The sequence below is a fragment of the Lactuca virosa genome, chromosome 4 (assembly GCF_052849685.1).
Source record: "Lactuca virosa cultivar CGN04683 chromosome 4, Lactuca_virosa_CGN04683_v6, whole genome shotgun sequence".
NCBI lineage: Eukaryota > Viridiplantae > Streptophyta > Magnoliopsida > Asterales > Asteraceae > Lactuca > Lactuca virosa.
In genome coordinates this window covers 94989917-95002407 of record NC_136429.1, presented here as the reverse complement: position 1 = coordinate 95002407, position 12491 = coordinate 94989917, and the positions used below count along the sequence as shown (strand labels likewise).

The 12491-nt window shown below is 33.9% G+C and overlaps 1 pseudogene; it reads right to left on the bottom strand.

Moving 5' to 3' along the window:
* Positions 1–1797: 1797 nt before the first annotated feature.
* On the bottom strand, positions 1798–12275 carry LOC145104785 (uncharacterized; annotated as a pseudogene).
* Between the last annotated feature and the right edge of the window lie 216 nt (positions 12276–12491).

Below are 12491 nucleotides of genomic sequence, written 5' to 3'. Positions count from 1 at the left end.
CGTTCAGATTCAAACATTCTATTTTGGGAAAAATACCGGTAATAGTCACAAAATGGGGGGTAATTTCAAAATTTAGACATGAAAATGGACATTTCCAGGTATAGACATGCATTCCGCGGAGGTAGCTCCGCGGAATGTACTGTAGCTCCGCGGAATAGATCTTTAGAAATTTTTTTTTTCACATCGTTTCTTCGGGGTTTATATTAATTCTACAACTAATTATTTTCAAGAAAAAGATTATGATAGTATTATAATCTTTGCTTGAAAATAATTAGTTGGGGAATGAATATAAACCTCGAAGAATTGATGTGAAAAAAAAAAAAAAAAAACTGAAGATCCATTTCTCAGAGCTACCTCCGCGGAATGAGTTCATTCCTCGGAGGTAGCTCCGTGGAATGGATCTTGAGGGTTTTTTTTTAAAATACACTCATTTATTTACGATTTTGCCATTCCGCGGAGCTACCTCCGCGGAATCCATGTCTATATCCGGAAATCCAATTTTTTGTGTCTATTTTTTGAAAATACCCCCTATTTTTTGACTATTGCCGGTATTTTCCCTTCTATTTTTTAGCATCAGTCAAACTCATATTTAAAAGCATTCAGAGTTTAATACCAAAACGTTGATAACATTTAAGAACCTTGATTAAGAACTAAATACCGAATAAACCAAGGTTTAACAGAAGAAGAACTGATTATATTTGTGAATAGAACCAAGGATTACATAAAACAACTAGACTTACAATATGAAGAAACGATCTTTGCTTTGAATGTACAAAACTACATCTAGTCTAACAAGGCATGGAAACCCTAAATTAACTGATATCAGCGTGAGAGATAAACAGTGCTGAAAATACCTTTACAGAGAGTGAATTAGGGTTTGAGGACGTCTACGGTATTGAATACTTTGGAGTGAATACGCACATCTTGAACTTGAATACACAACATGTCGCAGCAACCCCTTCAACGTTTAGCTTGCAGCAACTTTGGTCCCTCAACCATGCTGCATCCAAACAGCTTATAAGAAATTACCCTTTACCCTAAAAAAAAATACAGTGTCTTAAGCAATCTAGTAACACATCCAAACTAGAAGAGTAAATTACATAAATGATCTATATGGTTTGGGGTAATTTGCATGTTTGGTTCATATTTTTTTTTCTCAGACGGTCCTATATTGTATTTTTGTTGCACGTTGGGTAAAAATACTATTTTAATGTGTTTGGTTGTTTCATGAAGAAAAAAATCAATGCAAACTGAATAGCAAAATTATGGCCATACATTAATTTTATAGGAACATATACTCGATTTTTAAATCCTTTAAAAGTTTTCAAAACCCATAGTGTTTTACAAATCATAGTTACCATTGCTCTATTTTCAGCCTCTATAAAAGAGTACTTAGAGATAATGTTTGTTTTTTTTTCATTTTCTATGAAATTACAAAATTTACATGAAATAAGCAATAACATGTGGGACCCTGATTTAAGGCGAGAGAAGGGACATGGTTGGGATTAACCCTGATTTTATTTCCGGGGTCAAGGTCAGGGAGTGAGCACTTTTGTCCCGAAATGCCTATTGGTATGTTGCATGAATATCGACTCTTAAGTCTACTTGGATCCTCCAACCTGAGACACAGGGCCGGCCCCAAGATTTTAGAGACCCTGTGCGATTTAAAGAAAAATAGGCCCTAAAATTTGAAATATCTCAAAATTTAAGCAAAAAAAATATACATTTTAATTTTTTATTGCAAATACATAAAATTAAAATTTCATTTAAAATAATACACAAAAAAGAAATTGGTTTCTACTTGAAACCTGCTATCCTCCTAATATTTGTTGAAATAAATTTCTCAATAACATCTTCATATGTAACTTTGTCCAGCATGTTACGCTCAATCGTCATCAAAGTCAATCCATTAAGTCGTTCTTGAAGCATTGTAGATCGTAAATAGGACTTCAAAATCTTCAATTTTGAAAAACTTCGTTCTGCAGATGCAACAGTAACAGGAATAGTCAACATAATTCTATACGCAATAGATGTAATAGGAAAACAATCAACACGTTTTAAAAAAAGTTTAAAATATCAATTGCTGTCAGTTTTTCTTTGGGCAAGAGATGTATAAGTAATTTTAATTCAACATACAACTCATTTCCATCAATATCCGATTGCTCATCTTTCTTGAGTGAAGTTTCAAGAGACTTACAACAAGATTTTAAGGTTATATCATCTAATGAATGTAGTTTTTCTGAATCAAACAAAAAACCAAATATTTTATCATATTGTTGATATTGTTCAAACCTTGTAGTTAAAGAAGTAATTGCTTGATCAACAATATAAATAAAATATTTAACCCTAAATTTCTCTTGCGCGGATTGTGAAACATTACAAGAAGTATGGGATGAAATCTCATCAAAATGTTTTTTTATTTTAGGTTCACGTTTTTTAGAAAATATTGGATCGATGCCAATTTCCAAGGCAATATCTTTTGCAGTTTCTAAAGCATTTAAAAAACCATTTTCTCTATATTCTTTAAAAAACGAAATCAGCCCATTTATTTTTTCCATAGCAACATCAATAAGCATATCTTTTGATTGCAATTGTTTGCTAACTAAATTAACAGTATTTAACATTTCATACCAAATTACTAAAGCCAATATAAACTCAAAGTTACCAAGTTCATTTTTTGCTAACGATTTAGCTTCACTTGTTATTTTTGGATCATTATCATTTTTGGCTACTTGAAGTAAAGCCTTTTGTATGTCAAAAATTTGAAATCTTATAGCTTTAACACTATCAACACGACTCTCCCACCGAGTGGATGACAAAGATTTAGGAGTTAGCCCTTTCACATTATCTTTTAAAATTTGTCATCTCTTAGTGGAATTTGCAAAAATTGTATAAATATGTTGTATTGTGCCAAAAAAACCTTTAGCTTTACTACAAGTATTAGCCATATCACACAAAGTTAAGTTCAAACTATGACAACCACAAGGAGTATAAAAAGCTCTAGAATTTATATCTAAAAGCTTTTTTTGCACTCCTTGACGTTTTCCTTTCATATTTGATCAATTACCATAACCTTTTCCACGCACATTATTAATGTCAAGATCAAGCAAATTCAATTCATTTTGTAAAACATCAAAAAGTCCTTGGTCGGTTGTATCATTTACATCTAAAAACCCTAAAAGGGATTCTTCAATGCAAACAACATTTGACGAAACATCCACATATCTTAAAATAATAGTCATTTGCTCTTGGCGACTTATATCGGGAGTACAATCAAGTATTATAGAAAAATATTTTGCATTTTTTATTTTTCTAATAATCATAGATTTTATTTCGGAAGAAAGCAAAATTATTAATTCATTTTGTATCCTATGCCCAAGATAATGTTTATGGATACCAATTTCATTTGTAATACGTTGTATATGCTCATAAGAAACCATGTCAAATTCAACCAACATTTCAAATAAGCCTAAGAAATTTCCATTGTTATCTTCATACACTTTCTCATTAGTACCACGAAAAGCAAGATTATGTTTAGCAAGAAATTTCACAATAGAGATAATTCTCAACAAAACTTGTCTCCAATGAACTTTTTCTTTTTCTAATTGTTTTTGAGCCGCATTATCAATAGTTTTATTTTTTTGTAATCTTAAACGCAAATCATACCAAGTATTTATATTTTTAACATGTTCCATACTAGTTTCACGCTCTTTAATTCTAGTGTTAAGATTTATCCAATCTCTAAAACCCTCATTTGCTAGTTGACCATTTCCACACCCTTTTCGAAAAATTTTACAACAAAAATAAAAATTTTTATCAATTTCTTTAGAATAAACAAGCCAATCTCTATCACATTTTTCCCCATGTGGTAAAGTTTTAGTGTAATATGTTGCAGAAAATCTTCTTAAATATTTATCTTTAGGATCTTTTATAATGGATAAATCTCTTTTAGAACCTTTCAATGCTAATATATTTATCATATTAGAATCGAGAACATCCCAATTTCTTGGATCAAATATATCAAAAGTGTGAAAATCAACATTATCATCAACATCAACATTAGGATTATCACTAACATCAACATTAGGATTATCACTAACATCAACATTGTCATTATCATTATCATTAACATCAACATCAACATAATCATTATCATCAATATTATCTTCATTAACAGTTTGTGTTTCATTTTCCGAAAAAATTTGTGTTTTTTTTTTGTTATAAACTTATCCATAGAACCTGCTTGAGCTTTATTATCTTCTTCAATTTTTTGTTTCTTTTTACGTTTTTCATATCCAGATGCATATTTTTTTAATCTAGGAGGCATTGTAAATTATAGAAAAGAAAGAAACGACCTTATTTGCGAATTGAGATTTGTAGATTTCTTCTTAGTTCTAGATTTTCCACAGTTCAAATCACCAAGAGAAGATATCAAAACTGTAAATAAAAATCAGAATCCAAATAAGAAATCAAATAGCATACCAGAAAAGAAAAATTAAAGAACTCATATCAGATCATAATTAAAGAACAAATGTATCATTATCAAGAAAAAAAAGACAATCATATTCCTCTGATATCATAAATCCGAAAATTACCTTATAATTTTGACACTTCAAATCAGAAAACAATGTTATGCTCCAAAAAAAATCAGAAAACCTGCAATCTGAGATCAAAATATAGTTCTTAGTCCTTACAAATATGAAGTTATTAGAAACAGAAAATCAGAATTTGTGATTTTTCAGAAACGAAAAAGTAGAAAAAATCAAAAACTTGAAAGGAGATTTTACCTGAATTCGTTATTCCTTGACCCTTGTTCCTTCTGATTTACAAAAACTGATATTGATGGTTCTATATTTCGAAATTTGATCAGAAAAAGAAAATTTGATCAAAAATTATTCAATTAGAAAATAACAAACCATGAACAACAAAACTAAAGTTTAGAGTTACCTTTGATTTCGACACCTCAAGGCTCAAACAGTCAAACAGGTAAGATTTTGAAGCTTCAGATTTTGAACTTTGATGATTCTTAATTCGAAATTTAAAGCTTGATAGTTCTGAACTTTTGAGACTCGGTGAAGAAGAAGAGGATTAGAAGAAATAGAAGTAAGAATAAACTAAAATCGTTGGCTGTTATCGCTGAAGAAGAAGAAGAAGAAGAAGAAGAAACAAAATTAAGAACTGATTTCGTGTCTTTAATATTGGAATAGAAACGATTGAATAGATATTACCGTTCCTCCTGCAATGATGTTTTCCATTACCCATGTCTGCGATTTTCAATGAAGAAGATTAGAAGAAGCCGAAGAGTTTTCTTGTTCCCGAAAATTCCTTCCCGCTCCTTCTTCTAGCTGGCGTTCCTTCTTCTAGCTTGACGAGTAATAAAAAAAATAACCTAATTTGTTTTTAGGCCGAATGCACCTAGTCTACAAGAATTACTAAATAACTTTTGGGCCCTATGATTTTTTGGGCCTTGTTCTTGGGAACCGGTTGAACCTCCTTTGGGCCGGTACTGCTGAGACATAAACTTATAAGAGTGAAAACCAAACAAGACCATCGCTATTGATATCAACCGTCGCCGATATCAACCATTGTTGGTCCTCAATAGTTTACATCAAAGTGTCACTAGTTTTCACCGTAAGAATCATATTGTGTGAGAATGTTGCCATGAAATCAAATTCTAAGAATTCTTGAATCGTTCTTGAATGTGGAACAATCGTATCCTACATTAGAAAATAAGAATTAACAGTTTGTGCTGAAAATATAGTCTGGGCAGCCCTTGTTCAAGGGATTGTAACTCAGCCAGCATTAGTCCAATTAAAGTGATTCCAAAGCTTAAGTTATAGCTAACATAGAGGAGAATATGCAGGAAAATTTTCAGAGCCTACTTTGAGAGATATGGCAGTTCAAAGATAAGAAATTTATGAACAAAGTAAAAGTGCTGAAAATGCAACCCCGACAGCCTCTGTTTGAGGGACTGTAATTGAGCCAATATTAATCTAAGATTCCAGAGCCTACGTTGTAGCCGACACATAAGAGAATGTGTATGAAAAGTTGCAACTCATTCTGAGCTAGTACGAGAGAGATATGAGTTCAAAGATAATAAAAATTTCTAAACAAAGGAAAAATGCTGAAAATACAACTCTAAGACCATCTCAAACCTACTTCTATTTTTCCCCTAAAATGGAGTAAAAAATAGGGTAAATAGTGTTCCATCTCGAACCCTACTCCATTATTTATCCTATTTTTTATCCCAAAAAATTTGGTTTTAACAAATATATAATCTATATTTTTTTTTCATTACAATAATATTAAATAAATAAGATTATATTTATAGCACATTTATAAATAAATAATATACATGCATTTATAGAAATATTACACATACATACTTGTAAATAAATATTATACATGCATTTATATAAATACTATACATACACTTTTAAATATATATTATACATATATTTATATAAATATTACACATACACACTTTTAAATATATATTATACGTACATTTATATGAATATTACACATACACACTTTTAAATATATATTATACATGCATTTATAACATATTTATGTGTTGGAATAGATTTCCTATAAATGATCAACTAACGCATTTCATAGACTGAAGTGTGCTTCTTTATCTTTAATACGTTTATATCGAGCAACAAATTGTTGGAATTAACTGTCTTCATCCATCGTCAATTCAACCTCTATCGGTGACACTTTTCTTGTAACTTCAATTGGTGCATCAAGATCACGTTCATCCTCGATTATCATAGTATGTAAAACAATGAATATAATCATTATGTCATGTAGTACTTCCTTTTGCTGAAAACGAGTTGATCCCTAAACAATCGCAACACGTGATTGGAGAATGCACGTTCAACATCCTTTTGACATGCCTCTTGTTGTGTAGCAAAAAAGAAAAATTCTTTTTGGGACTTGTTGGTTTATGAATAGTTTGTACTAGAGTGGGCCACTTTGGATAATCATAGCAAAAATTATGCTTTGAAACAGGTTAAAGAAATTAACAAAATGTTGTTTCACGATGTGAACACAATAGTGAATCCAAACATGCGAACATTTGTTTTGGTTGAACAAGCAAGAATTTTAGCAAAAAGGGCTGAACAATAGAATCAACAAAATCCTCTAACATCTTCATCATATAGACAATATTTTAATTGCCTTGAGGGATATGGATTTGGTTTACCTGATTACTTATGATTACTTAGGCTAATAGTATTGTCAACTTGTTGGTTTTTATTAGATTATTATTGTAATATATAAGTTAACTACATGTTTAATAGCATATGTTATTGTGTTTGTAATATATATTTTAATTATAAGCTTTTGTAAATTACGTTATCGTTTTTTAAAATTTCAATATGTATTTAACTTTTTATATGAATTTAATGAACAAAAAACAAACTTTATATTTATAACTAACTAATATAATTTAATATATAACAAAATATTATAAGTATTAAATATTACATTTAAATTATAATTAGTATGTAAAAATAAACTAGAAATTTATAAATATATAAACAGATGGACTAAAACCGACAACGCAAAATTCATCCTCATTTTGGGAGAAATGAATAGTATAACACCATATTTGGTGTAATACTATTCATATACCTCAAAATCTATATATATACCCTAATAAAATAATCCATTTTATCCACGTGTAATCTTCTTAGTTCATAAATTATAAAGTGAACTTCCAATTTTGCCCTCTAGCCTTTAAATCCGTGTTTAATATCTATTTATTTGAATTTGAATTTCAAGAACAGATTTTCGTCAATCTCTCCAAACTTTTTGCATAAAACCTACTGCCTCCCATCATCTCTAGAGCCATCATCGCCACCAGAATTGCATAAGATCAAGGAAGCCATAACCTTATGGTTATCAACGTGTTCTTTGCTACCAATCTCGCTTCAAATAGGTTGTAATTGAATCAACGTCTTTTACCCATTTTGTTAAATTCGATATGCATCTTAATATCAATCTATTTCACTTTGATATGTCTTGGTCTACTGTATTTTGAATCCCCACAAAATCGTACCGTCTTCACCACCACTATATCACTCGATCCATAATCTCTTTCTCAAACCCTAACTATAATTATCGCTAACTACTTTGGTAGTCTAATAATCCGCTCGATTACTAAACACTGAGTTACAAGGTATGTTTTTTTAAAATTAGTTTCTAATTCTCAGTGTCACTTCGAATTGCAAGTTATATGGTTTTGAACATCTCTCTATTTCTGTGACAGCCCGTTATTTCGGGTCAACAAAAGTCAAGGAAGGTCAAGCAAGGTCAAAATATCAGAAACCATTTGATTTAATCATTATTATAATTAAGTAATTATGTATAAGTGATAAGGAAATCAAAATGTGCCTTTTCTTTGAAATCCGAGAAGTCTCGCAAACCACTTGCCTCGGACCGAAAACGAGATTTCGGTCAAGGCAGCAAACCCTCGCATCTGGCCATTCTCCTCGCACCGAAAACCCTATTCGGCCGCAAACGGCTTCGGACCGCAAATAGGCTCGGTCCAAATCTTATCTTCTCGGGTAGTGTTCTCGGCCGAAACCTCATGTGTGTGTGTGTGTCTATATATATATATATATATATATATATATATATATATATATGGTTGGCTGAAAATAACAATCATTTCTCCATCTTTTGGCCGAAAACCTTCCTTTTTTCTCTCAACTATCATCGAGTTCATCATCCTTAAGATCTTGCCAAAATATTAATTTATTCTTAAAGATTTGCGTGAATCACCCTACCATCTTCAAATCCTCAACCGAAAACACTCAAAATCTCCTAAGAACACCAAGAACACTTTCAAATATTCTAAGAAATTATTGTAAGTATTTCTTACATAAATTAGTGTTGTCTAACACTTTAAATTAATATGTTATTAATTTAAATACGATATCGTGTATAAATATTATTAGGATACGGCTACGTTTGCGTATTCTAACCCGCGGATCATACGCTAGTACTTCGCTACCCAAACAAGCTCACACACTCGTGGTGAGTTCATACCCCTATGTTTTTACTATTTTTCAATGTTTTAGGGAGGGGGGGGGGGATACAAGTAAAACACAAGAAATCTTGTGTTATCATTCAAATGATTTCAAACTGTCTCAAACCATTTTAAACTATTTCAAACTGCTTTAATTATTTAAACTCTTGTTTTCTCCAAAATATATATTTATATATATATATATATATATATATATATATATATATATATATATATATATATATATACATATATATATATATATATATATATATATATATATAATTGAGATTTAAACAAGCTTAGGACTAGTGTCTCTGCTTTTACTCCTGCTCCTTGTCTGGTTGTGGTCTGAAGGAAGAATCACTTGTCTGACTGCCTTTTTAGTCTGAATTATATATGCTAGATATGTATATAATTATAAAAAGAATTTTAAATAAATCTTTAACCCTTTTGTAGTACGTTGACCAAAAGGGGTATCTTTCTCAAATATTTTATCACTGTTTCTACATTTAGTAAATTTCAAAGGCTTTCCTTACAGACCGAACAAACATATAAGCTATAATAGGTATAGTTTACGAAACATATATACTACAGTTTCCAACTACAAAAAAAGGATATTACATACAATTTATCATTATAAAAAGGTTTTCCTTTATTTCTACATGTAACCGTCAATATAGCTTTGTGAGTGTTACTGTAACACCCATAAAATTCAAGCCAATTTAAAACTTTTTAAAACATTTAGAAACCATTAAGTTATTACAATTTGTTTTCAAAATAGTTTAAGCATCAGAGTATCCCCATAATCAATCATGAAAATATGAGGAGGTGCACGATCACGCCTTCGCCTTTCCGCGATCATCAGAATTACCTGAAACAAAATCAACAACTGTAAGCCTGAAGCTTAGTGAGTTCATCCAAAATACCAACGCCATACAAATATAACCATATCATATAACGAATACAGAACAAACAACATGCATAATGAGCCTTCAGCCTGACTGGACCGTCTCGCAGGGCCTACAGCCTATCTGGACCACTCCCGAGCCTTCAGCATGAGTGGACCGCCTCGCAGGGCTTACAGCCTATCCGGACCGCTCGTCGGGCCTTCGGCCTGACTGAATCCCTTTGCAGGGCCTTCAGGTTACCCGGACCGCCCTGGGTATGTTGGCCTTCAGCACAAAGCAGGACCGCCTCAACCCATCCCCAAATCAAACCAACATGTGCACATAAATATCATACGTTAGCATATATAACAGTCAACCGATCTAACAGATCAATAATCATAACAACATCCTATAACCAGGATACATATTTAACCGATCAATAACGTATCAACCATCCTATAAGCAGGATACCGATCTAACAGATCAATAATCATAACAACATCCTATAACCAGGATACAGATCTAACCGATCAATAACGTATCAACCATCCTATAAGCAGGATACCGATCTAACAGGTCAATAATCATAAAAACATCCTATAACCAGGATACAAATCTAACCGATCAATAACATATCAACCATCCTATAATCAGGATACCGATCTAACAGATCACTAACATAGCATAATCCTATAAAACAGGATACGGACCTACCAGGTCACTAAGCATATCACCATCCTAATTACCAGGATGTAAATCAATAAGCATATCATGCAATAAACCCGACTACGAATTCGATAAGGGCCGACATTGGTGCCTTAGACCCTGTTGATATAGTGAGGAGAACTCACCTGACACTGCTGAAGTCCCACAGATAAAACTCCAGGTGCTGGTTGACAGATTCCCGAACTGTCAACATCAAACAACACCCAATTAATAATTGGGTTCCAAGCCCAAAGTCCAACTCACACACTAAAGGCGCAAAAGTCAAGTAATAGGCCAAAGCCCAATATATGGCCCAATTTCCAAATTGGGCCCAGACCTCTACATGGTCTTTCCTTAAGGCTCATTCAATTATTCTAGTCCACTCTTGGTATTCTCATGACCCAATATCACATAATCATCAAGGCCCAGTTATGGACCATCTATGGCCCAATTTTCCAAATTGGGCCCAAGTCCTTCACATGGGCCTTATCCTAAGGCCCATCCAATTATTTTAGTCCACTTACTTGTTCATGGATAGTCCATCAATAACCCAATCACCAAGGCCCAAAAGAAAGGCCCAAATCAAGGCCCGAGTGAGATTAAGATTTTCACATGAAATGATGATTAGGGTTAAGTGTTCCTACTTAACCCGTTAAGGACTTATTCCATTAAGGACTTAATCCATTAAGTCCAATATCGCCTTAGGTTAATTTGCACCTGATTATTAATTATTATTTTAGATTTAATAAATGATTCTCGTGCGGTCCCGATAAATCCCAAAATTATGGTTTCAAGGCATTAGGTTTTTCCAAACCCTAATTAGGGTTTCCAACCCAAATACTAGCCAATTTATCAAATGGTTGGGCTTTTAGGTCACTTTAGGCCTCATTGGGCCCATTAGGGTTTTATTAGGTCAATTAGGGTTTCCTTGGGCCCATTAGGGCTTCATTGGCCCACTTTTTCCAAACATCCCCAACGAGCCAAAACGCAAACGAGGCACACCGCCACCCAACACGGCAGCTGGTGGCGGCAGGAGGCGGCAGCCACCACCTCACGGTGGTGGTTACAAGTTTTTCTATTGATTACCGACACTATTACAATATTACAAAAATACTCCATCATACACACTCACGTAAAATAACACACACACACACACACACACACACACACACCCCGCCGCACTGCGGCGGCAGGTGGTGGTCGAAGGTGCTAGCTACCACCTCACGGTGGTGGTGGTTGCCCTCTTTGCGAGTTCCGGCCAACTAGTCACGCACACACACACACGCATTAACACGTCTTTTGTTGCGAAATAAACCCATCCACCCACCTGGTGGGGTAAGGCGGCGATGGTGACACAAGGAGGCGGGCAGCAGTGGCGGTCAGTCGGCGGCTAACGGCAACATCGAGTCCCAACACCAATTGATTCGACCTGTTCCTCCCACGACCACAGCACCGGTTCTATTCTCGTCTCATGGTCTCCGGCAGTGGCAGTGGCGTACCACAAATCATGAGCAATAGCAGCACCTACCTTCGACGCTATCGGTGGCGATGGCAATGACGAGCATTTCCGAGGAGCGGCGGCAGAAGGCTGGAGAAAGGAGGGTGCGCGCAACCCAACGACGAACCACCACAGAGTCCATGGTCGTTAGTCTCCGACTCCCGCGACTGGATCAGTGATGGGCGGCGATCCTTCGTCTTCGTCGGCAGCAAAGGTCCGTCGGCGACCTTGGTTGATCGGAGCAGCATGAAGAAGGAGGGATATGGCAGCTGGACGAGGGAGAAGAAGATGGTAGCTGGAGGATGAAGAGGGAGTGAGGTGTCGGCTGTTACATCTATTAGGATTACGCTATATACCT